General features: G+C 38.0%; 1 protein-coding gene and 1 pseudogene across 11 annotated transcripts in view; both read right to left on the bottom strand.

The window, feature by feature from the left end:
• FBXL17 (F-box and leucine rich repeat protein 17) overlaps positions 1 to 27,657 on the bottom strand; it is a 572,981-nt gene that overhangs the window by 257,556 nt on the left and 287,768 nt on the right. The window lies entirely within an intron of this gene.
• The window catches only part of LOC103791474 (large ribosomal subunit protein eL34 pseudogene), a 40,868-nt pseudogene continuing 13,440 nt past the window's right edge, over positions 230 to 27,657 (bottom strand). Inside the window, exon 2 of the transcript XR_013532421.1 lies at positions 230 to 27,657. This exon is cut by the window's right edge and continues 13,119 nt beyond it. The product of XR_013532421.1 is annotated as a large ribosomal subunit protein eL34 pseudogene (transcript).

Here is a 27,657-nt window from a genome sequence, read left to right as displayed (position 1 = left end):
GGAAAGTAACTCAGTGACTCTGAGCCAGTTATATATTTACATAGGAAGATACATGAAAAATAAAGATTATTAAAGAGGATTTCTTAAAGTCCCCCTCTAATGAAAAATGCTAATACTATGATGTGGAAAAAACAGCAGTTGAACCAAGGACAGTGGGCTCAGGTTTCCTGGGTTTAAATTTCAGCTATTTCACTTCCAAGAAATATGACTGTGGGTCTCTGATTTCTGATTTTCTTTTCTTTTTTTTTGAGATGGAGTCTCACTTTGTCACCCAGGCTGGAGTGCAGTGGTGTGATCTCAGCTCACTGCAGCCTCTGCCTCAGAGGTTCAAGCGATTCTCCTGCCTCAGCCTCCTAAGTAGCTGGGATTACAGGCTAGTACCACCATGCCCAGCTAATTTTTTGTGTTTTTAGTAGAGACAGGATTTCACCACGTTGGCCAGGCTGGTCTCAAACTCCTGATCTAGTGATCCACCTGCCTCCACCTCCCAAAGTGCTGGGATTACAGGTGTGAGCCACTGCACCTGGCTGACTTCTCATCTCTAACACAGCAATACACCTTATAGCATTGTTATAAAAATTAAATGAGTCAATATTATCTATAAGTACTTAGATTAACAGCTGACATATATTGAGTGCTCAACATGTTTGTTATTGTCATTGTTATTCTAAAAATTTCCAGTGACATACAGGTGTAAGCAGCCACCCAGCATGCTGCCTCTATTTCCCAGTAGACAACATTTTATAAAGTAGCAATCTCTTTGCTTTTTCGAGTTTTCTTATTTCCAGTCCTGTAAACATTCCTTTATAATCTGCAAAGTGTGGTAGAACATGAACCCCAATTCAAGAGTGATCATCTACAAATCCCTTTTTTAAAACATCAAAAAAATAATAATAGTAATAATCAAATGATTATAACATTATTGTTTTGTTTCCAGTACCTTTTGCAGAATCGATTTCCTCATCTTTGTATGACTGAACTTTCTGTGACCATATCGTGTTTGGCCAAAAGAAATATAAAAAGACTGTAGAACTAAAGTGAAATAGTTGAATTCCTCCAATAACTGGAGGTAAGTGGAGCCTTTCAGTAGGATTGGGATAATAAAATTTGTTATTTAAAGAAATGTACTTTTCAATCAGCTATTGACAATTGTTTAAGAAGGCAATATTGTGTAGCAGTATTGCTGAAATGTTATAGAATTAATGCATTATTTTGCCCTTGTCCATGACTGAAGAGGCGAAGATATAAGAAAACTGAAAAATTATAACCCCAAATAATCAATATTTAAGAAGCTATAAAATAGTAAAAATATTTAATGTGAAAAACATCCACCTAATAAAAGGAAAATAAAGCAAGAAACAATCCATCTCCATGGCTTCTCCCTCACCCTTACCTCAGAGCACACGGACACAAAGACACACACACACCCCAGCAAACACACACACACACACACACACACACACACACACACACACAGATATTAAGAAAGCAGCTTCTTTTATCATGCACATAAGAATAAAATATTTTCCATTCTTTTTTTAGCTTCATGTAAACTCACAAAACACTGCCCTCTAGGGTTTTAGTACTTGTGAAACAAAGCATTGTCCCAGAGTTTATTTGTTTGTTTGTTTGTTTTGAGACAGGGTCTTGCTTTGCCACCTAGGCTGGAGTGCAGTAGTGTGATCTCAGTTCACTGCAACCTATGCCACCCAGGTTCAAGCCATTCTCACACCTCAACCTCCTGAATAGCTGGGACTACAGGTATGTCTCACCATATTTTTGGTGGCTAATTTTTTTGTTTTTTGGTTTTTTTTTGTAGAGACAGGGTTTTGCCATGTTGCTCAGGTTAGTCTTGAACTTCTGGCCTTAAATAATCCACCTGCCTCAGCCTCCAAAAGTGCTGAGATTACAGGCCTGAACCATCATGCCCGGCAGCCTCAGAGTTTATGAAACCGTTGTTAACTATAGATGGCTTAAAGCATAATGGAAATGGAAATGTTCTCATAAAATACGATTAAACATAACCAAAAAAAATATAGTATAACAGCAACAAAACAGAACAGACAGCTGTATACAGGGACCTGAGCCTGGAATCGTTACCATGTCTCCACAGCTTGGAGACTGTTGCTGAGCATCATCAATATGAAGGATCTGACTGACACCCAAGCTAGGATGGAAAACAAAAGAAACTTTGAAAATGTAAAATAGTTTCAAACTGATTTTCATAAGAAAGCTGGAAAGCTCAGTGTGTTTAATCGTTTTTACTTAGCAAAGAATTTATCTTTCATATTCTTATAAAGTGGCTTTCTTCTGTGTTATCAATAAAAACTAACACTGACCTTCCTCTTGGAAGGTTAAACTTCTAGCTTGTGTTTGAAACGCTAGAGTGCCTTTTCTCAGAAGAAATGCCACATATACGTGCCGCAAGCAATGAAAAAGAATACACCATCGCTCCGACCCTTCATTAGTCAGAGGATCTTGGCAACAGCAATGCTACTTGTATACGGTCTCTGCATGAAAAACTGTTTTCAAAGGTAACCTTGCCAAGGGCTATGTTCTGTCTTGGCAAAAGGAAGCAAACTTTACTTTTCTACCAATCGGTTTGCTCTGCATGAGAAACAGGTGTTAAGGTATGAAACGGGGGGTGGGGGGTGGGGGGGGTCTTGGAGCAGTAGCAAAATAAAACTCACCCAAAATAAGTTTCATCTGGAAAAGAAACACAACTCAGATAATAAGCCTGCAGGGCCAACATGTTTTTGCAAAATGCAAATCATGAAAACTGGTTAAGGGATTAAATGCTCTTTTGCAGAAATGACCATGGAGATTATAATCATTAATTAAATTCATGTAAATAATTTTCTGAAAGAACTCTCCCTTTTTATCTCATAGGTTTCAAACAGCCTAATGGTAAAAAGGTTTAGTCTCAGAAGAGATTTTCTAATTAAAACTAGAAATCTGGTATAATTAATAAGTGTCAGCCTGCAATCTCAACCATTTAGTAAAGGCAGAGAAATCAAATGCTGCTGTTTTTTAAAAAAAAAACCTAATAAAATCTCCAAGAAAATGAAATTTTTATAGAGTCTACTTCCATCAATACAATAGGTGTCCCAGATGGGACTAGGAACTTCTTAACGTAGATAAATATTTTAACACTTACAATTCCTATATGCCAGTTTTATTCGTTTCTCTTTTCTCTTTGGAGTTGCAACTTGACCCAAAAGAAAGCTTGCCGTGATTTAATTTGGGTTTACATTTTTGAATTGTCTAAGCTCCTTGATTCTTTCACTTTTTTTCCTCATTATCTTCACTCAGAGGTGAACCAGAGCAAAAAAGACAAGCTGAAAGTCAAACATATCAATTTCAAATTTTGACTTCATAGTCTTGCATAGTTCCTCCTTCCCTTCACTGGATGTCCAACTCTATGACAGCTTTAGTCATAAGTTTTTATAAGTTTATAAAACTTATAACTTTAAAAGGTTATAAAAACTTTAGTGTTGATAAGTTTAATTTGACCCACAAGTAACAGTTCAAAGAACAAAGATAATTGGTTCTTAGTAACCAAAAAAAAAAAAACAAGTTTTTTGTTTGTAGCTTGGTCTACAGTTATGCCCACACAGGTAAAGTAAACTGATTATCATCTGACAACAACACAGACAGAATTTGTCAAAAATCCATTTCTCATTGTTTGTTGGTGGTCTCCTCTCCTTAGTTTCTCACTGGGAAACCAAGGGATTCCAGGACAAGTTGACTCTACTAGTGGCTCCAACAATAGATGGCTGAACCTAGGCTAAGCTAATTATTGCCTTCTTTACCTCTGCCACTATTTCCAACCCCATGTGGTCCGGGCTGAGCATGTCTCAGGACTGTGCCTGAACACTGTGTGCTGTTGGGGCTCAGAACATGAAACCTCAGTGTATGGTACCTTAGCATGCTGAATACTTTGAGCAACAGAACACTGGGGCTGGGTGTGGTAGCTCATGCCTGTAATCCTAGCACACTGGGAGGCAGAGACAGATAGACTGCTTGAGGCCAGGAGTTTGACACCAGCCTGGGCAACATGGCAAAACCCAGTCTCTACAAAAAGTACAAAAAAATTTAGCTGGGTGTAATGGCATGCACTGTAGTCCCAGCTACTAGGAAGCTGAGATGGGAGGATCTCTTGAGACCGAGAGGCAATGGCTGCAGTTATCAGAGATTGTGTCACTGCACTCCATCCTGGATGACACACTGAGACCTTGTCTTGATAACAACAACAATACAGAACATTGGAAGAGCCTTGGAAGCAAGGTCTTTCTCATATCTCCTGCCCCTTTTTCTACCCTATCAAAGTTATTCATAGAAATCAGAATTTCTTTCCACCATGGAAGATCATAGAAACTGAATTCCTCAACCCCAGAGCAAGCCATAAAACCTAGAAAGGTCACTCTCTTTCTTCTCCCTTAAAGATCCTCATTCCAGAGAAGTCCTGCCCCATAATTAGAAAGAAGAAATGATACACAAAGAGGCCGGAAAAAATTTAAACAGACAGGCTTTGGTGGGTCCACCCACCCTCCCATCTATTACATTCAATTGTAGCCTTTTATCCAATCACATTTCAACACAGCTGTCTATCCTTCATCAAACCTAAGCATAAAAAATAAACAGTTTTTCTGAGTCTGTGGGTCTTGATTTCTGAAGGCTCCATGTCACATAAAACTCTGATTAAATAAATTTGTTTTTTTTCTTGCTAACCTGTCTTGTTTTATAGGAATGTTGGCTATGACCCTTATAATGCGTGAGGAAAGGTATCACCCCCTTTCACCTCTACAGTGGCATATCATCAGATGGTCTTTCCTCTCCTGGACTTGATGGTATGCAGATGTGGGGCCTTAGTCACCTTGCTACTACCAGAAAGGTTGGCTGCAGCAAAAGCACACTGAATAGGACATACACTGTCCAAGCACTGAACAGGACAACGTCCAGAACACTCTGGCGAATGGAGCTGGAGCTGACGGATTAAGGAAATTCTGAAGCCTACCAAACCCCTGGGCCTCTGTTCACATGAGCCTATTAAGTCCTTGACTGGGTAAGTGCAAGTTGTTGCTTTTAAAAGATCCAAACCAATTTATATGTATACAAGTATTCAATTCAATTATGTGAAGATTACAATATGCTATGGTAGAGACAGATGCACTGCTCAGATTCCTCTTCAAATAAGGACTTGCAGCCAACTACTGGGTGGGGCGGCAGCCAGCATCTTCCAAACAGCAGCCTGCAACAGCCACTGAGTGAGGGGGGACATAAACACTCATCCAGGTCAACCCAAAGCAGGACACTCCAACAGGGAAAACTTGCTTGAGCGTTCCTGTTGGGTTGGCCAAAGCATCTCTGTGACTGCATCACAGTTTGAATTTTACCTCTGTTCAATCCTTCTTCCTTCATACTTTCTTTTATGGAAGTTGATCCCTAGTAAACATCTTATACCCCAATCTCCATCTCAGTGCCTGCTTCTGAAGAATCCAACAGTAACATACAATCTCTGCCCTTTTTCACATTATAACACACTTTCACATTATAACACACTTTCACATTATAAAAAAAAAGAAAGCAGAAGAAAAGCAATTAAATACATATGAGAAGCCACATGTAAACAAACAATATGCCCCATCCTTCCCTTTTCAACCTTCCTTATAGCCACATACAGAACTAATCTTGGTGAGGCAGAAAGGCATTATTTAATAAATTGATGTAATATAATTAAGTTTGCTGAAAACCTACTTAAAATTGAAAAGGCCTTTGTGGATGTATTTCTCATGAGTCACCAGTTTTGCTTTTTTCTTTTTTTTTTTGAGACGGAGTTTTGCTCTTGTTACCCAGGCTGGAGTGCAATGGCACGATCTCGGCTCACCGCAACCTCCGCCTCCTGGGTTCAGGCAATTCTCCTGCCTCAGCCTCCTGAGTAGCTGGGATTACAGGCATGTGCCAGCATGTCCAGCTAATTTTTTGTATTTTTAGTAGAGACGGGGTTTCACCATGTTGACCAGAATGGTCTCGATCTCTTGACCTTGTGATCCACCTGCCTCGGCCTCCCAAAGTGCTGGGATTACAGGCGTGAGCCACTGCGCCTGGCCAATCTGGGTAAGATTTAAGTATTTAGGTGATGGGAAATAGATGTCTTCAGTCAAAATTTGCTGTGAAGCAAATTTCTTTTAAGTGAATCGATTTTTAATTAACTGCCATTGTAAAGTTGGAGATCAACTGAACAATAGAAAGATTACGCCTGGGACCTTTCTTTAGGTTTTCTTTACAACTAATATATTTAAAAGTATAAATAACTTTGATAAAACAATGATTTAGGGATTCTAGTCTCACTGCCTCATTGAAACATTTCTTACTCTGGTCACCAAAGACATTGATTTCACAAAATCCATGGACATTCATCAATCTCTTTCTGTTGACTTTTCTAAAGCATTATCATTCCCTTGACACTTCTCTTCTTTGACTTCTACCACACTATACTTTTCTAGTTTTATTCCCATTTTTCTGCTTCTCCTCGATATACTTTCCAGACTCATGCCTGTAAAACCAAAACTTTGGGAGGCTGAGGCAGGTGGATAACAACGTCAATACATCGAGACCATTCTCGCTAACACAGTGAAACTCTGTCTCTACTAAAAATACAAAAACTCAGCCGAGCATGGGGGCAGGCGCCTGTGGTCCCAGCTACTCAGGAAGCTGAGGCAGAAGAATCATTTGAACCTGGGAGGTGGAGGTTGCAGTGAGCCGAGATCGTACCAATGCACTCAAGCCTGGGTGACAGAGTGAGGCTTTGTTTCAAAAAAAAAAAAAGAATGCTTTCTCCCTTCTCACTCTATTAGCAATCTCTGGTGTTCTCAGCCATACTCCTGGCTCTAAAGCAGCACTTATCCACAGATCACTGATACACAGATATGCATAATCAACTTATACACAGATTACTTACATAACATTTCAAATGAATGCCTCAAAGGCACCTCAAATTCCACCTGCCAAAGAGTGAACTTTTGACAGCCCTCCTCCCAAGTTGCCTATCTCAGAGAATGGTGCTCCTATTCATCCTGTCATGAAAAACCAAAACCAAATAGTCTTAGGTAAAATCCCTCTTTCCTTCACTGTCTCCCCATATTCAAATCCATCAAGTTATGTTGGTACAGCCTCCAAAATGTATTCTGAACACTATTCACAATACATTTTTCCCTATCCCTACAGGCTCTATCATAAAACAAAATGCTCTCATCTCTCACTTAGACTGCAATGACCTTCTAACTTGTCTAGTGGGCCAGTTAAAATTTGTGCCCCTTGTTTAAAACATTTCAATGAAATCTGCTGCTCTTGGGGTAAAGATAAAAAATCTTAATGTGGCTACAATGCACTGCATCTCCTGGTTTTTGCCTCAATTTCCATCAGCACTAAGCTCTTCCTTTTCCCTGTACCTTGCCACAGGAGCCGATTTTCACTGTTACTCCTACCATGGACCCTTAGCACCTGTATTCCTTCTGACTCAAATGCTCACCACTCTCCCATACCCATCACCACAATAACCCCTGCTTCTTCCTTAAATCTCAGCTTAATCTCTACCTCCTCAGGGAAGATTCTCATGGTCCTCCAGTTCTGGACCTACTTAATATATGCTCAGATCCTTGACGTCAACTACAGGCTTTCCTAGGAAAAAATTTTTTTTTTTTTGAGACGGAGTTTAGCTCTTGTTACCCAGGCTGGAGTACAATGGCGCGATCTCGGCTCACTGCAACCTCCGCCTCCTGGGTTCAGGCAATTCTCCTGCCTCAGCCTCCTGAGTAGCTGGGATTACAGGCACGCGCCACCATGCCCAGCTAATTTTTTGTATTTTTAGTAGAGACGGGGTTTCAACATGTTGACCAGGATGGTCTCGATCTCTTGACCTCGTGATCCACCCGCCTCAGCCTCCCGAAGTGCTGTGATTACAGGATTGAGCCACAGCGCCCGACCGCAGGAAAATGTTTTATTTGTTTGTGATTATTTGAGAAACCTTCTTCTTCCCCATAGACTGTAAGCTCCTAAAATGGCTGGGACTCATAGCCTTTTTGCCCTTGTTTAGTTTTTGTTTTGCTCATCATTGCAACTGAGGTTCCTGACAAACTGCCTCGTACACAATAGGCACTCAAGAGATATTTGTTAAAAGAATGCCCAGCACTTTGGGAGGCCGAGGCGGGTGGATCATGAGGTCAAGAGATCAAGACCATCCTGGTCAACATGGTGAAACCCCGTCTCTACTAAAAATACAAAAAATTAGCTGGGCATGGTGGCGCGTGCCTGTAATCCCAGCTACTCAGGAGGCTGAGGCAGGAGAATTGCCTGAACCCAGGAGGCGGAGGTTGCGGTGAGCCGAGATTGCGCCATTGCACTCCAGCCTGGGTAACAAGAGCGAAACTCCTTCCCCCCTGCCCCCAATAAAAGAATGACCAAAGAGTTAATAAATATAAGTAGAATGTTTTTGTTTTTGTTGTTGTTTTTGTTTTGTATTGAGACAGGGTCTCATTTTGTCACCCAGGGTGGAGTACAGTGGCACAAACAGTTCACTGCAGCCTCAACGTCCCGGGCTCAAGAGATCTTCCCACCTCAGCCTCCCAAGGAGCTGGGACTACAGGCGCGTGCCACGATATGAGATAATTTTTGCACTTTTTTTTGTAGAAACGGGGTTTAACCATGTTGGCCCAGGCTGATCTTGAACTCCTGAGCTCAAGCAATCTACCTGCCTTGGCCTCCCAAAGTTCTGGGATTACAGGTGTGAGCCACCATGCCCAGCCAAAGTACAATGTTTTAATAAGCTTGATCATAACATAAAGAAACTATTAGTAACATGTGTCATCATTAAATAATGTAAGTAGATAAAATCTCCTGTTTTGACAAATTATTGACATCTTTAAAAAAAATCACATGTAGGAATTTGATTATGGTGTACCAAATGCGAGCCATTCACCCTTAGTCTTCTACATTTTCTCTCCTGTATTTTCCTTCATTGTTTGGACCTTCCTTTGTCCATCCAAATAGTCTGAGTCAAGACCAACTCTTTCACGATGCCTTCCCTGGCTTCAGCATTTAATGGTCCCCTCTTTTTCCACCTTAATATTTCTTATGGAAGGGATTGGCAAACTTTTTCTGTAAAGGGCTTGATAGTAAATAAGAGGCTTTGCAGGCTATGTGGAATCTATCAAAACTACTATGCTCAGCCACTCTAGCAGGAAACCATTCACAGACAATATGTAAGTGAATGAACATGGCTGTGTTCCAATAAAATTTAATTTATAGATAATTAACTAGAATTCCATATATTTTTCACATCATAATAAATTCTTTCTTTTTTAAAAATGTGTTTCAATCTCTGAAAATACAAAAGTCAGTCTCAGCATGTGGGCCATACAAAAACAGATGTTGGCCAGATTTGGCCTATGGACTACGTGGTCTGTTGACTCCCTGTCTTACAAGACTTATTGGGGTTTCTCAGAGCACATACCTTGGAAAGTTAGCCTTTTGCTGTTGTTGTTGTTGTTTCTGTTTGAGACTGAGTTTCTCTCTTGTTGCCAAGGCTGGAGTGCAATGGCGCAATTTCGGCTCACTGCAACTTCCATCTCCCGGGTTTAAGTGATTCTCCTGCCTCAACCTCCTGAGTAGCTGGGATTATAGGCAGGAGCCACCATGCCCACCCTGCTAATTTGTGTACAATTGGTAGAGACTGGGTTTCACCAGGCTGGTCTCAAACTCCTGACCTCAGGTAATTCACCCTTCTTGGCCTCCCAAAGTGCTAGGATTACAGGCGTGAGCCACCATGTCCCACTGAAAAGTTAGTTTTTCATCAGGATATTATAAGGGGTTTTCATATGCCTGGTTGTATTTTATAGGTTTAACATGAATACAAAACACACAGTCACTATTACCTATTTTTGTTTACTAAAATAACCAATTTAACTTGTGCCACTAAGGTTTTTTTTTTTGTTGTTCTTGTTGTTTCTTCTGTTGGGTGTGCAAGAGGGTGCTGGTTGAAAGAAACTCTTTTCTTGACCTCTTGATTTAACTGAAGACTATCCCAATGTGATGTTAGCAGAGCAAGCTGTTACCACCAAACAAAACCTCACCATGTCAAAATTCGTCTCTACAATGTGCAGCCTGAACAAAATACAGAAACAAACTGAAAGCTGAGGCTAATAGAGTATTGCCACGGCTATTCAAAGCACATAATATATAACTTATACCAATAACAGTATTTAACATTTATTGAGTCCTTCCCACAGATCAGTCCCTTTGCTACTTATTTAAATGGCCTCATTTTTTTGAATGCTTTGAGTAAATGTTATATACATTTGACCTTGTATGACAAAATTATAGTAATAAAAAATCACATTTCTCCATTTTCTGTGTTGGTGTTTTGCATATACTTTGATTTGGAAAGGGAGGTCTGCTTTTACTTTTTCCTTTAATACACTACCCACTTGGGCACTTTATTGCAGGTTTCTTATTATTATTTGCTTCTCTGCTGTTTGTTTTATACAAACCTTACTTTTTCTCTAAGTAGGTTGTTAAATACGTTTCTTGAGAATGGGAATCAGGGCTTATACTTTCCCCCTACTTCTTACACACAAAACACCCTATTCACTCCCCTAAAACAAGGTTAGTACAGCAGGACCCTAGGAAATGAACTGCTACTTACAGAGTGAATTTTTAACTTAATTTGTGAATTCCTTAAATCTGCATTTTGCTTAAATGCATTTCACTGAAAGTGAGGTACATATAGGAATTCCCCTAAATTTTTAGTATGCTCTAATCTTAACATTATGTTGCAGATTATAATAATACATGGATATCAATACAAAATATTTAGTTTTAGTAACAGTAAAATAATCTATCACAACATGTTTTCTTTGTTAATTTAGGTGTCATACACCTCTGCCTGGTCAACACAGTATCTGTTTATTTTCTGGCATTAGCTTTGGGACTGTCCTGTAATCTGCCAGGCTGAGAAAAGTACTACTTTACATACTAAAACTTATTGGACTGCACCACCAAAAATTAACTAGTGTCATTGTTGCAATTTAAGAACAGAGAAGCTCTATGAAGCCTTCTCCTAGTATGCTGGACCAGTGGAAGTCCGGACTTTTTCAAATGACCCTTAGCATTTAGGAGAAAGTTGGATATAATGAGAGTAGATAACACTTGGCCTTCAGAAATGAGAGAGTGAAGCTGGAGCTGCTAAATGTTTTTTTTTTTTTTGAGGCAGGGTCTCAGTCCTGTTGCCTAGGCTGGAGTGCAGTGGTGTGATCATGGGTCACAGCCTTGACTTCCTGGGCTCAGATGATTCCCAGCCTCCCAAATAGTTGGAATTACAGGTACGTGCCACCATACCTGGCTAATTTGTGAAGTTTTAAGAGACACGGACTTTCACCATGTTGTCCAGGCTGATCTCAAACTCCTGAGCTCAAGCAATCTGCCCACCTTAGTCTCCCAAACTGCTGGGATTACAGACACGAGCCACTGTGCCTGGCAAGTGGGTGCATCTTTTTTGTAAATATGGAATTTACAAAATTTGTAGTTGTTTTCTTTCTATTGCCAAGAATCATTTATAGGTCTCATTAAATGCTTTCCCCGATATAAGTACACAGGCAGCCCTTTTCAATCACACCTGAGGGATGAGTATTTCCCAAAGGGAACAGAATGAAAATAAGGAGTAACTACTGAATTTGTGCATACTGTTAAGATGTATGACATATTTTGAGAATTTTGATATTCTTCTTTTGTTTTAAGGAAAGGACTATGAATAGAGACACTGCATATGGTATACTCTCTTTGATTCCCATGTAATATAAACATATAATCAATGTGTGAAATAACTATACAGAAAATTGTCAATAGAGAGGGAGAATAAAACATTCTTCTAAACCATTCACTTAGACCAATAACAAAATTTAACAATTAATATTTTAACTTTATACATATGCAGACCCCTTTTTTCACCACACTAGCCCTCTCCCCATAGATGCATCATGCATATTTCCAATCACCCTTCCAGAGAGTAAATTAAAATTCAATTTTTATAATTTATTAACAAAACCAGTAATTAGTTTACTATTGAAAAATGCCATTTTCTGTATTTTACATGCCATAACTGTTATAATGTTCCCACTAAAAATTTTAATCTACTTTAAAAAAACAAAAATGAGTAGTTTAGTGCAGTTTATCTTCCCCTGGAACTACTGCCCCCTTGAGTTCTATTAGAAAACACAGTCCTGCACCACCCCTCACTGCATTTTATTAGTAAATTACCAATGAAAAACAAAACTTTATGAGGAAGCAAAGTTGACTTCACTGATGTGGAGCATTAAAATGATTACCAAAGAAGATTTCCTTTGAATTTCTAATCAGAAACTCATCTTGAAAAGCTGAAAAGGTAATTTTCACTACTATATATTCCCTAATGGTCACCAATGAAAAAATATTTAATCATACAGTGTTTACTGTCTTAGAAGAATTTCCTTTTCTACCTATTCAAGTTCACAATCCTACACCGACAGTTTTTAACATCTTCTGATTTAGTAATCTTGTTGCATTTATATCGGTGAATATTATATGCAGACCTCAGAGTTAAGTGGGTGGATCTGTCTAAGGGTAAGTACAATAGAATAAGATTTAAAATCTTTAACTCAGTGGGGTGTCTATGTTTTATTCTAATGTCTAAATTTATTTCAAGATGTAATGTAAATGTATGATAATGTAGAAAGAAACAGTGTGATTTTTAAAAATCAAAGTCATTAAATACTTGGAAAACCACAGATTCAGGATGTTGGAGCTTGAAAACACATCTGTAAGCCTTAATTTTAGATGTCTGTACTCCCCTTTGTAGTTTCTTGATCACCTGTTCTAAAATAATAGCATAAAGTCTATGGATTAAAAATCAAAATCTGTACCTCTGCATGGTATGGTCTCTGAAGGCTGAACAGTTAAAAAGCCTTGGGCTCTTCAACTTTAAATGGTTACTTTACTAGAACACAGGCACAAAACACAGTCTACAGTTCACAGTAGCATGTGCTTTATTCAGTCATTGTTTTGTGCAAATTAAGCTCTCTTGACCATTCAGTTAATAAAAAGCAAATGTAGAACATGAGGGAAAAGCTCTTCTGCACAAATTATAAAATCATCATTCTGATAAAAAGGATGAAATTAATAACGTATCTCTGTATATCTTATGTCCAGAAACTTGTTCAAACTCTGGCATACAAAGGAGGGGTGATTACTTGGCGATCCTTCATACAAATGCCAGCAGGACAAGTGTCTAACACTGTGTAACAATTTTGCATTATTTGGAGAAGAAATCCAGAAAACTTTTTTCTATTCACATTCATTCCATCTCTCTTCAATATATTTAAAGAATACTGAAGCTATTTTTAAATGTCATCCTACTCATCCACATGAACAACATTTACAAGTTCCCCATTCATGTATAAAAACAGGTCTGTGGACAAATAATATAAGGTTGGAAATGTGCTCCTACTATTTTATGAAAGAAAGGTCTTTTTGTAATTGAAATAGATCCTTTCAAAATCTGCAAAGGGCCCTCATAGTCTGCTCTAAAAATGTTATTGTCTAAACCATTTCTGGGACTAATTATTACATTATTTACTATGATTCGGAATCTCATGGAGGCTGAAGCAAAAATAAAAATGACTTTAAGAGCCGAAATTTTGAAAGGTTATATCAAAATTGACAGGAACAAGGATGCAAAAAAATAAATGAGTAACCGTCTATGAAAAATCAACTTAATGTTATCTTGGCAAGCCTATTTCTTATGCATTTTATCAGAGCATTTCAAAATTGGTAGGAAAGCAATCATCACACTGAGGAAAAAATTTGCTTCTCTGGCCAAATATGATAAGTGATATATTTAGCTCTTCTCCTTTGTATAGAAGTTGAGTCCTCTTAAAAAGCCAATAAGCCATTTATAACATTCATTTAAAAATCATAACATGTAATATATTTACATTTGGGGGGGTTCATGAATTTTTCTTCCTATTAATAGTTAGCATTTTCCATGTGTCCACCAGAATTCTACTTCTAAACGTCCTAAATCAACTTTTATAAATACCATCAAATGGTAAAAAACAATTGTTTACCTACAGTATGAAAATAAAGAAAGAACTGAGAATAGATATCAGTGGGAACCTCAGATGCTTTCTCGCTTAATATGTGGTATTTATTTAACCTTTACCACACTTAGGAAGAAAGAGAGGGCTTGGTATTTATGCCCACTGTGTGGAAAAACTCAATCTAAATAAAATTTAAATAAAGTATTTTAGTAAGCTATTAACAAAGAAATTGTTGAAGAATTGTCTTCTAGTCCTAATCTTATATACTGTATAGGGTAGATCAGTGAGTAGCTAATCAAATAAATTAACAAAATGTTATCTAGCATCTGTTTTGATAATCTATTGACAATTTAGATAAGTTTTTGATTCTTCAACAACTCTTAATATTTAGTGTATTAGGAACATATAATGTGTTAGGAATCCATTATTGCAATTTAGCAATTTTATTATTAGACAAGAGGCAATAAATGGAAAATTTACTTATATTTTATTCATACTAAGAACTAATATGATAAATGGCATCATTCATAGAGTTCTCACCTTTTAAGTCAGATGCCAGAACAAAATGACACAAATTCAATTGTTTGAAAAGAACTAGGAAATTTTATGGAAAGAACTGTCTTCTCAAAAAAAGAAAAACAGATAAATCTATTTCCCAGACAGGTAAAATCATTGAAAAACATAAACATACTCTATATGCCAAAACACAACTTCTAAATATATAGATAAAATTGTTTTTTAAAAGTTTAAAATTCTAAGGAGCTAAAACTGCTCTGAATCTGTTTAAACAACATGATTAACATATCAATCTAGTTATTTTCCTAGATATAGATTCAGTATTTTAAAACTGTTACTCTTGTTTGCAATTCCATAAAGCTAAGGAGTCCAAAAAAACATGAATGATTATTGCAACACAAAATATTCTGATTTTGTTCATAAATGTTAGTTATCCTTTGCCTATGTACTGATGTGGCTATTTAGGCCTGAAGAGTCCACATATGGAGGATTAGCAAAACGATTTTTCATCTCAGTAAGAAGCCATTAATTCATTATCAATAACACTGATCCTGTGCAAATAGAAAATACAGTGTTTTTCAGACATGAGCAGGAACAGCTCTTAATTTAGGCAGTTACCCACATAGGATGATCTTAGTGTCACTAGGCCCATTTTCTCCATAATGTCTTTGGTGGCAGTTCAAAATTAATACCAAATGTATTGGAGATGCCTCAAAAGACCACTGGAATATGTGCTTATGTTACCCTGGAGTGAGAAAATATGATTGACAAGCAAGGGAAAGTGTAATGGGACACAGAGAAGGAGAACATAGTCAAACTTTCTTGCACTCACTGGCTCAGCTTAGGATGAATCATATTATCCAGAAGTAAACTCCAGAAGAACAAGAATTTGGCATTAAGCAGACATAAACAACAAAATCAGCTTTTCTTATTTGTGTGGTATAGGATGTATGCAACAAATGTGCCTGGATGGCCAGTGAGTATGGAAGGAAAAGGATCAAGAAATAAGGAGCTGTCTGAGCAATGAGATGAAGCTCTGGGTTAGGGCAGGCAGGCCTCAGAACAATAAATGAAAGGCAAGAGAAGTATGTCAAACTTAAGCATCCTGCTTTGGGCTTCGCACTGGAAGTTAAAAAGCTCTTATAGCGTGTTGATGAATGAAAGAGCAGTACAGATTTAAAGGCACCTGTGGGGGACATTTAACTAGTTTACTGATGGGTCTAGTAGAACTAGGGTTATACATATATTGATATAGTCTGGCTTTGTGTCCCCACCCAAATCTCATCTCCCAATTGTAATCCCAAGGTGTCAAGAGAGGGGTCTGGTGGGAGATGACTGAATCCTATATAGGGGCAGTTTCTCCTATGCTGTTTTTGTGATAGTGAATGAGTTCTCATGAGATCTGTTGGTTTAATAAATGGCAGTTTCACTCTGCATTCACTCTCTCTCTCTCTCTCCCTCTCTTGCTGCCTTGTGAAAAACGTGCCTGCTTCACCTTCTGCCATAACTGAAAGTTTCCTGAGGCCTCCCCAGCCACCCAGCCACGTGGAACTGTGGGTCAATTAAACTTTCTTGGTTTATAAATTACCCAGGCTCAGGCAGTATCTTTACAGCAGTGTGAAAATGGATTAATACATATATATAATTTGGACAAAAGCCTGACACTATGAAAGTTGTACATAGCTCTAACATTCTAGTGTTTAACAAAAGAACTAAGCAATTCATTTTTGTATGACTGACTCTTTGTCAATATTCAGATCTCAGCTTAAAGATTATATATTCAGAGATGTCTTCCCTGACCACCTACCATCTCTTTCCATAACATCATGCTACCATAATTCTCTGAACAACATTTTCTACTAACATGTTTCTTATCTATCTGTCCATAATCCCTATAACATAAGCTCCATGACTGCAGAAAACTTGTCTATTATTCACCACTACATCTCCTAGAAGAAGCTCATAGTACACACTAAATGAATATTGAATGAACAAACGGACAAGTGTATGATCAGATGGATGAAAACACAGACTTCAGCAAAACTTCAATAAATATCTGATGATAGTATTCTGAAAAAAACAAAAATCTAATCTGGGCTATCACATATTGCAAATATGACTTTCATGTCTATCTGCACAGTCTATGAATCACAGGGTATATTTTTTCTTAATGAAGGATTTGATTTCTTAATGAAGGGTAGCTTGAACTCAGGTGGTCAAGGCTGCAGTGAGCCATGATCATGCCACTGTACTCCAGCCTGAGCCACAGAGTGAGACCCCATCTGAAAACAAATAAATAAAGGCTTTGATTCACCTCCTATTAACTTGTTGGGTCAACTTGCCACAAAAACCAGTTTTGTTTTTTTTTTTGAGATGGAGTTTCGCTGTTGTTACCCAGGCTGGAGTGCAATGGCACGATCTCGGCTCACTGCAACCTCCACCTTCTCAGTTCAAGCAATTCTCCTGCCTCAGCCTCCTGAGTAGCTGGGACTACAGGCACACACCATCATGCCCAGCTAATTTTTGTATTTTTAGTAGGGATGGTGTTTCACCTCGTTGACCAGGATGGTCTCAATCTCTTGACCTCGTGATCCACCTGCCTTGGCCTCCCAAAGTGCTGGGATTATAGGCGTGAGCCACCACACCCGGCCAAAAACCAGTATTTAAAAAATATTTCTCAAATGGAATGGAAGCTGAACAAAACAATGTAATTTTTTTCATGTGGCACAAGTAAATGACTGTAAACATGAATATAACATGTTTACATGTTTATATCATGTTTATCATCATTAATAACTTAATGGATAAATTGTAGCATTCTTCAGAGAATATATGATCAGTTACTTAGGCTCTGAATTGCTATGTTCAAGAAAATACTAAGAGTAGCAATAGATAAGAGCAGAGTCATTAAAGATTCATCCTACTTACTCAATAGTCACCAGCAACTACTTGATATTTCCATTTCTTGGAATACTATCATGAGTAGCCTCATTAGAGTAAAGCTTTCCCAGTGGGAATCCACCAAGATATAATCACCCCCCAACTAAGCAATATTATAACTATAGTTTTTTAAAAATCTGAACTTTAATACAATTGATCAATAATGGTTGAACTAAGCCAATGAGAAATAAAGTATAAAACAGCTTATTATATAAGTAGATATATGTTTATATTTATCTGTTACTTTGGGTACACAGAACACTGTAGGGGGTCAGTATTTTGCCTCTGTCCTCTTAGTTTGTTTAGGCTAGGCCTGAGAATTAAACCAACCAAAGACAGATCAACAAGAGAAAAGCAAACACATTAATTTAATATAAGTTTTACATGGCACAGGAGATCTCATAGGGAAATGAAGACCCAAAGATGCAGTTAAGAGCTGAACATTTAGATACTGATTTATAGACAAATCATTAGACAAATTTAGACAAAAAGCAGTAAACTGTGGAAATGTGGCAAGGCAAAGAGGCTTGGGCTAGAGTCTTTTCGGTAGAGAAGGGATAGGAAGAGAAAGTTTCATGTCTGTTTGTACAGTTTTCCTTGGGCTCAACTTACCACCCTAGATATGAATGATACTTTCCTTCTGGTATAGGGAGGAAGGACATCTTTCACATGGAAATTTCACCCCCTGCTTTTAAGAAACAGAAGGAAGGTCAGAATGACCTTCTTGCTCCTGCTGTTTATCAAGTGTCTTTACCTCAAAATAGTTAATATGCTAGAATGGCATGTCTGAGGATGGCATATTCTTAACTTCTTCATCATCTTTCATTCTCTTAACTGACAGTTTATTAATCAAAATGTTTCCAACACCACAAAGGTATGAAAAATCGCAACCATAAGAATACAACCATTTTCTTGATCATCTCACAGAAATTAGATTGTCTAGTATGGGTTTACTGCTATGTATTCCAAAATAGTAATGCTTTTAGTATTGTTTACCTGTGAATAACCTATATTCAAAATTAATTAAACTATCCCAATTATCTCAATGACCTAAGCATTTCAGGAATCAAACGATTTATACTATGGTTTTTAGAACCATATTCACTGCTAGCATTCTAAATGCAATCACTGAAGTAAAAATAGATTCTTTACAATTGTATTATTTGTATAGCATACAAATTTTTTAAGATTATAAAGTAGCTTAGATCTTTGCACTGTGTTACTTTAGCAAGAAAACATTTCATCCTATGAAACCATCATTCTGAACCATCTAAAAAAGTTTTTAACTTTTAATTATGAAAAATTTCCAACATCTAAAAAGTAGAGGGAATAGTATAAGAATTTGCATGTATGCATTACCCAGGTCAACAATGAATTCATGGCTAATCTTACTTCCTTTGTATGCTGACCTACTCATCCTTGCATCAAACTGTCTTTAAGCAAATCCCAGAAATTGTGTTGTTATTATCTAAGTAGTTCTATAAGTAGTTCTAAAACATCTTCAGATTTAAAATACTTGCATAATGCAGGTTCTTGATGGTTTTATTTAACTGCTTATACCCTAACCAGGCGGCTGGTTTTATAACACAAAATTAAAATATGCTTTAGAAGGACTCCTAGGAGACTCTTCTTGATAATTTACAATATCAACAGCATACATTGCTATTACCCAAATATTCCTGGCTTCTTTAGGTACTTTCTGGCAGACTCTGACTATACAATTTTAAGAATAAAAATTAGAAAGAAAAGGCAAGTTATAATGTCATAGCTTTAACCATCTCTAGAGCCTAGTTTTCCTTCCTTTCTTTGTTTTCAAGGGGAAACTGCTCATAAGAAGATCAATTCATTCTTGGAATTGAGATGTACTGAGACAAATTTAGACATTTCACTACAAATACAGATGGAGCTGTAAACATAAAAGATCGGAACATCAGAAATTCTGCAGCAAAAATCTGTGATTACCATAGCTTTCAGAGGGAAGACCTTTTGGGGGAAAAACAGTGAATGTCTACACTGCTCTCCAGCTTAAAGAGTTTGTTCTTCAAGTCTTTGGACTTAAATTTCAGAGAGCTCCCAAATAAGAGTAGGGCTATGCCATTTTTACATCAGCCACTTGTTTCTGGGCATACTCAGAGGAGAGGCTCATTGAAGAACCTCTTCAGAACTTTGCTTTCAAAGTTTAATTATGAATGGAATAGCATAGCCGGAAGACAGAGAAATTCAATGTGTGTACATAGACCTCTGTCCACAAGCCAAGATTTTATTTCCAAAGGAACACAGGGCCTTCTCATTGAACAATGCTGTGGTTAGTGCATCATACTGACACAGGGCCTGTGCCAGGACATTTAAGCCTTTCTATGTTCCACTATTCATTACTCCCTGATGCTTGCCAAAGACCAGACTGAACCCATTCAGTATACACTTAGTGCTGGGCACAATCAAAGGAGGTCAAGGAAAACATGAACAAGTGTTTTGTATGCAGAATACAGCCACTGGCAGTGTCTATTAATGTAACAGTTCTCAGCTAATTCCTCTCATTTAGAAAATGGCTTTTGAACTAAATTGAGTTACCTCTCTGCCTTATTTCAACCCTAAGTGATACAAAAAGAGGAGAAACTGTTTATAATTAGCCATTTTAAAATATACTTTGTGATAGTAATTTCCCAAGCAATCTTCTCCCACGCTTCTCAATGGTGCATGGGCAGGGAAAAGTATTGGACAAAAAGTACCAACTTTTAATTACCACCTACACTAATCTGTGGCTTTTATTTTAATGAACAAAAATGTTTCAAAGCTACTAAAAATACAGAATTGACTATACAGGGCATGCCACTTAAGTCTGGAAGAAATGCTAGGAATATACTTTGCAAAAAGTTCAAGGTAGACATCATAGAAGCAAAAAACCGCTTGAGAAAGCGGCACATTTGACAGAGACCTGTGTGAATGGGTTCACAAGTTCCCAGGGCTGCTGCACTCCAGGACTAGGTCAATTGGTACAATAGGGAATTTAAGTGGCTGAGGCCTAAGTGAGATGAGTTGAATTTATTTCAGTAGCCTATACTCTGCCCCAAGGAAGAAGGATTAAATACCGCCTTGAGAGACAGATGTTCATTAAAGTGTTTGTGTCTCCAAAGAGGGACATTCACAAAGTCAGAATCTGAAGAGATACAGAGGGCATAAAAGATCCTGGTACTAAAACAGAAACTCTGAAGTGACTTCGCACTATTTTTAAATGCTGAATTTTTTAGTTCTGTATCAGTTTTCAGTCTCAAATTAAGAATATAAATTTCTTAAATTTTAATTTTCTTTCACTAAAAATGGCTTTATGTATATCAAATGTTTTAGCACTAAGGTAACCAAACCAATCTTCCAATCAGACAGACCTGAATTTTAATCCTGATTTCACCACTAACTGAGATCTCGGCAAATTGTTTAAACCTTTTTAAGATACTGATTCCTTATCTTTTAAATGAAAATAATGTCTACATTACTCCTTTGAATTTGAAGTGCATGTATTTGTGGGATGGGCTATCTCCATTTTAGCTTAGGCCACACTGTTGGTCAGAAGGGCTCCAGACCACAGCAACTGTGTTACTTTTGGCTTCTCTTTTGTTTTGCTTTCATTTAAGTCCATCATTGCACAATGGTGTGTGTAGATATACAGTACCAAAAAACAAGGCAAGACAAAAACCTTCATGAAAAGATAAAGATACTTCTGCAAACACACACTCAGGAATAATGTCTCTATGTGTGTCACTAATGTTTAACCATCTAAAGCATTCCTGGCAGAATTAATATATAAATACCTTTAATCGAATAGAGAAATCTTAAAGCAATTTTCTCATGCTATTTTTTTTTTTTTTGCCAGTGACATTTACTATTCTAAACACTGTAAAGCAAAGTTGAGAAACTAAATAAAAGATGTAATATCAACTAATAGCACCAGGTAAAATATGTTATAAACACCACAATGAATTTAATCAGAGGGAGAGATGGTACTTGCCATAAGAATTACTGGGTATTTTGAAAATATGTATAACATCTTCTGGAGCTGTAGGACTATTTAATTTTTCTGTCTCTAAACGTTTTATTTTATGTGAGCCAGTTAATCTGTCTTTGCTCTGCTTAAAACCATCAGCTGTGAATTCACTTGGGTAGAATTTGGAAAGCAATCAGAGCAAAAGAGACCCATTTCATCAGCTTTATACAATTATGCAAAAGGTAACCTGTATTCAGTAATTCAATTTCTAAAAGTTCAGGAAACTTCCTGCAGCTTATGGTTTTAAGCGGCAGCCATTCTGCTTTCCAGTGGCATGAAGAACTTTAAAATTCAAATAGCATTCATTAGAAAATGCACAAAGTCGGGCCATTGCCTGTTTTAAAAACAATACATTATTTACTACTGTTAAAAATGATCTTTTGGTCACCAGATTCTATCATTGCTATCTTCACTGCGAACCTTTAGTATAAAATACTATTAATCAAATTTAGAAAAAAAATAAAACATAACATTAGTCTTTGCGTGAATCAAAAGTAAACAAATACATGTCAAAAGATTAATTTTGGGCTTTTATATCATGTATTTATCAGGCAATCTCATACTCTTGTAGTAAAACATATTATTTTTCAACTGTTTCAAGACAAAGAAGAGATACTGTCTTTCACTTACACACAAAGCTTATCTTTTTCCTTGATGGAATAGGTATTTTGGGAAGCCAGTAGGGCTTTTTAATTATAGTTAAAAGAATAACAGGTCTCTTCCGTAGTTTTTGTATTGACTACATGTCTTTGAATTCTCAAAAAGTTTCCCTACAGTTACCCTTTCTTTCAATCCCCAACCAAATAACTGTTTTACTTTTTGTTGATTTACCCTTTTCATCCCCCTCTACCTGCTATCCTTTTCCCTCATTTTACAAAACAAATTGTTCCAGACAATATGCCTCATGCCAGGCCTTCTCAAACTTCCAACATCAGTTTTATTCTTTCTGTAAACCAAATATTAATCTTACATGCAACTGTACTTCTAAATGTTATTTTGATTAGAAAGATTACCGATAGTGAAAATAAAGAAGTCAATCCTCTAAGATTTCTCTTGAATTTACAAAAGATCACACTAAGTATAGGCTCAAAATGTCCAACTTAACCAACAACACTTATTGAATGTCTCTTGCAGGGCAGACTTCTGTGTGCTCCTGGTTAATGTCTAAGAGTTTAAGATATAGTCTCTGTCCTCCAAGATGTGTCTATTTTAATTGGAAGAGTAAGACTAATACACTAATAAAAACATTAAATAAAAACAGAAATACAAAGTAAGAGATTCATTCAGTGAGTGCAATAGATGACCCATGGTTTTGTGACAAAGCAAGTATGTAACAACATATATGGGATATTCTCATTTGTGTCAAAAATATATTTGGATATATATTTAAAATGACTGGAAGGATACATATATAGTAATTTGGGGAGTATGCAATTCTGATTTTTTTAAATGTATAAATAGCTTCTTATATCAAAAAATAGCAGTAAATAAAAAGGATTCTAATGAATGAAGAAAGAGAAGAGAAGGCTTCTTGGATAAGGTGCAACTGAAGTGGACCTTGGGGGCTGGACAGGAGGAATGATGGGCCAGGCAAGTGGCAGAGAGGGCAAAACACAATGAAAAGAAAGTTAATAGCACTTGTGAAAGAGTATAGTTGTGTTGATTTGGCTTCAGAAGGTGATTCAGGCAAAACTGTAGCAGAAAAGTCTGGCTGTTGTAAACCAGTGAAGACTAAGGCCACATGCTGTTTTGAAGCCATTAAACCTTGCATATGTTCTGAAAGTTGCCTTTACCTGAAAAGAAGGTAAAGGAGAAAACACAGCTTTCTTTGGATACACAATTAAGTTATAAGAATAAATAAGAAAAATATGGGAAAACAATTTAAATACTAGAAAAAAAGCCACATTCATCTCTTAATTATCCATATATATAGATTATCTACTTCATTTATTATCCTAGACAAATTATAAAATTCTTCCCAAATGGAATAGAGCAGGAGACAAACTTTGCTTTCAACTTTTCTGCTGATACAACTACTTTTAATGTTAACTAACAATTACAAAGACAGAAAGGAAATTTAAAGCTTGTTTAGGGTTTATATCCCATGAGGGAAAGGCCATTAAAACAAAATTACTTAGTATCTCTCCTTATTTATTAAGAAATATGCATCAAAGAGAGAGTAAAAGGGAGAGTGACTGAAAAGGAACAAGAAGAAGAATCTGATCCTCTAATATATTTTACATATTGCTTTACTGGATCATCGCTAGAAAGCAAGAGTTAATCCTATTTTAAACAGGGAGAAACTGAAGTTCACAAAAGTGAACTGAATGATTTACTCAAGTTCATTCAAGCAGTAAGTGCTAAACTGGGACTCATGCCAATTCTTCTAAGTTTCGGGCTCTTTCTACTATACCATCCCCACCACAGTCTAAAACAGGGAAAAACTGAGCATGTACGGCCCCAACAAGCAAGTAGGACAGGTTTTCAGTTCTTCTAAATAAGAAAATAAACAAAAATCAAATTGAAAAGACAGACAATAACAAGTGATGGCAAGAATGTGTAGAAACTAGAACTTTTTTTTTTTTGAGTTTTGCTCTTGTTGCCCAGGATGGAATGCAATAGTACAATCTCAGCTCACTGCAACATCCGTCTCCTGGGTTCAAGCAAGTCTCCTATCTCAGCCTCCCGAGTAGCTGGGATTACAGGCACCCAAAACCATGCCCAGCTAAGTTTTTTAAGTTTTAGTAGAGATTGGTTTCACCACGTTGGTCAGGCTGGTCTCGAACTCCTGGCCTCAGGTGATCCACCTGCCTCAGCCTCCCAAAGTGCTGGGATTATAGGCATGAGCCACTGCGCCCGGCCAAAATTAGAACTTTTAAATGCTGCTAGTGGGATTATAAGATGGTACAACCACTTTGGAAAGGAGTCTGGGAATTCCTCAAAATATGAAATGTAAAGTTACCCCATGTCCCAGCCATTCTACTCGAAGGTATATATCCAAGAGAAATGGAAATATATGTCCATACAAAAACTTGTATACAAATATTCATAATAGGAAAATAGAAACAACCTAAATGTCTATCAACTAATGAACAGACACATGGTATATCAGTACAATGGAATATTATTTGTAAATAAAAAGAAATGAAGTTTGGAAATGAATACATGCTACAACATGAAAGAACACTGAAAACACTGTATTACCTGAAAAAAAAATGACATAAAAGGGTGCACATTATATTACAGTATTCCATTTATATGAAATATCCAGAATAGGCAAATCCTAAGAGACAAAAAGTAGACGGATAGTTGCCAAGGGCTAAGGAAAAGGAATAACAAGGAGTGATGCTATGGGTTACAGGATTTCTTTTTGGACTGATGAAAATTTACTGAAATTAGATAGCAGCAATACTGAATATACTAAATTGTGAATGTGCTAAATATGAATATATTAAACCACTGTGAAAATACTAAAGCCACTGAATAGTATACCTTAAATGGGTGAATTTTGTGGTATGTAGTAACATCTCAATAAAGTTGTCTTTATTTATTTATTTATTTATTTATTTATTTATTTATTTATTTATTTATTGGGACGGAGTTTCATTCTTGTTACCCAGCCAGGCTGGAGTGAAATGGCACGATCTCGGCTCACCACAACCTCCGCTTCTTGGGTTCAAGAAATTCTCCTGCCTCAGCCTCCCAAGTAGCTGGGACCACAAGCGCGTACCACCATTCCCAGCTAATTTTTGTATTTTTAGTAGAGACGGGGTTTTACCATGTTGACCAGAATGGTCTCGATTTCTTGACCTCATGATCCACCCACCTCGGCCTCCCAAAGTGCTGGGATTACAGGCGTGAGCCACCGTGCCCAGCCCAAAGTTGTCACTTTTTAAAGAGGTGAAAAAAACTAAAGGAAATGCTCATAAAATTTGAAAAATGGTAAATACGATAAGAATCAATTATGTAAAATTTCCTACTTAAAAACCTCGAATTTTATTTTATTTATTCATTTTTTTGAGACAGAGTCTCACTCTGTCGCCCAGGCTGGAGTGCATGGTGAGATCTCAGCTCACTGCAACCTCCAGCTCGCAGGTTCAAGCGATTCTCCTGCTTCAGCCTCCTGAGTAGCTGGGATTACAGGCATGCACCACCATGCTTGGCTAATTTTTGTATTTTTAGTAGACAGGGTTTCACCATGTTGGCCAGGCTGGTCTCCAATGCCTGCCATCGGTCTCCCAAAGTGAACACCTCTGAATTTGAAATACAACTATGAAAAGCATATTATTTTTGTGTTTTCTGTTAATTAGATGAAATAAAGACATAAATGCGTTTTAACTGTTAAGCAAAGTGTCTACATGATCAGTCATTAATTTATAATTCACTGTCCTTTGAAGCTGGACAATTTCATTTTGCTAGATTCCTTTAAGAGAAATCTCATTCTTTTCATTCCAAAAGCTGTTTAAATAAAAACATGAAAAATAAAAAGGTGAATTACAGATTCTAAACTGTCTTAATAAAATACATAAGTTGAATAGAATATGTGGTGAGAAACAAGGTAAAAGGTTTTTCTTTTTTGAGACCCAGTTTTGCTCTTTTTGCCCAGGCTGGAGTGCAATGGTGCGATCTGGGCTCACTGCAACCTCTGCCTCTCGGGTTGAAGTGATTCTCCTGTCTCAGACTCCCAAGTAGCTGGGATAACAGGCACCTGCCACCATGCCTGGTTAATTTTTTTTATTTTTTTATTTTTGTAGAGACGGGGTTTCACCATGTTGGTCAGGCTGGTCTCTAACTCCTAACCTCAGGTGATCCACCCATCTCGGCCTCTCGAAGTGTTGGGATTACAGGCGAGAGTCACTGTACCCAGCCGGCAAAAGGTATTTTTAAAGGAACAGATGACACATACATAAACACAACTTTGGCAAGCCACAGGTACTGTTTTTGATGGCAGCTGTGGCCTGTCTGGAGCAGTGGCTGCCAAGATGCTGACTGCAGTGCGGGAAGTGTCGCCAGGGCCACTTGCTCCACAGAGGTGGTGGGAGCTTGGAAAAGCCAGGAGCCCCACCCTTTTCTGCGTTGGAGGGGAGGGAGCCCTGCCCTCTCAGGTGCAGCTACCAATGCCCAGCTGTAGCTGTGGACCCAGGCATTGCTGCGCTCCTGGGGCCAGGCAGGCCCCCTGCCCACAGGCTCAGAAGTGCCTGTTCCTGCTACCTGGCATCTCCACACTCCTGACACCCATGATGATTTTGAAGCAAAGTTGAGGCCGAGCCTGGGGCTGCTGCGACCCAGCTAGGTGTACCCACAATGGGGGCAGTGCTGACACACTAGACCCCTGCCACAGAGGTCTCTGGAATTTGCGATACACTGACAACCATCAGAGGGAGGTCAATGGGGGTGTGAGGGCAGCTCAGCACAAGCCTGCTGGCACTCCTTAGCATGCACAGCCTGGGGGCTATGGATGGCAGGTTGATGGTGGCTGGAGGCAGACAGGGTCCTAGGCAGGAAGGGGCAAATCCAGGGTGAAGCCCCACCTGCAGGCCAGGAATGGTGTGAAGCCTGGGGGTCAGGCTGCCAGTTCTGCAGACCAGAGTGAGAACTTACAGTGCTTTTTCCTGCTGACCATGGCTGCCCATGGCCACCCATGGACCAATCAGCACAAACTTACTCCCCTCTGAAGCCCATAAAACCCCCCAGATTCAGCCAGACTTGGGCAGAAGGCAGATGACCTGCCTGTGGATAGGAGCTACCAACTCTGGGTCATCTCTCAACTGAGGGATGCAGAAAAAACAGGACAACCTTCCTGGAGATGGGAGCTACCCAGTCCAGGTCTCCTCTCTGCTAAGAGCTGCACTCTCCAGGGTAACCTGCCTGCAGAAGGAAGGCACCCACTTTTGGTCTCCTGAAAGCTATACTATGGCTCAATAAAGCACCTCGTTGCCTTGCTCACCCTCCCGTCATTTGTATACCTCATTCTTCCTGGACATAGGACAAGAAATTGGGACCCACCAAATGGTGGGACCGAAAGAGCTGTAA

The sequence above is a fragment of the Callithrix jacchus genome, chromosome 2 (assembly GCF_049354715.1).
Source record: "Callithrix jacchus isolate 240 chromosome 2, calJac240_pri, whole genome shotgun sequence".
NCBI lineage: Eukaryota > Metazoa > Chordata > Mammalia > Primates > Cebidae > Callithrix > Callithrix jacchus.
The sequence above is the reverse complement of the archived record's forward strand: the minus strand, read 5'-3'. Positions and strand labels throughout refer to the sequence as shown.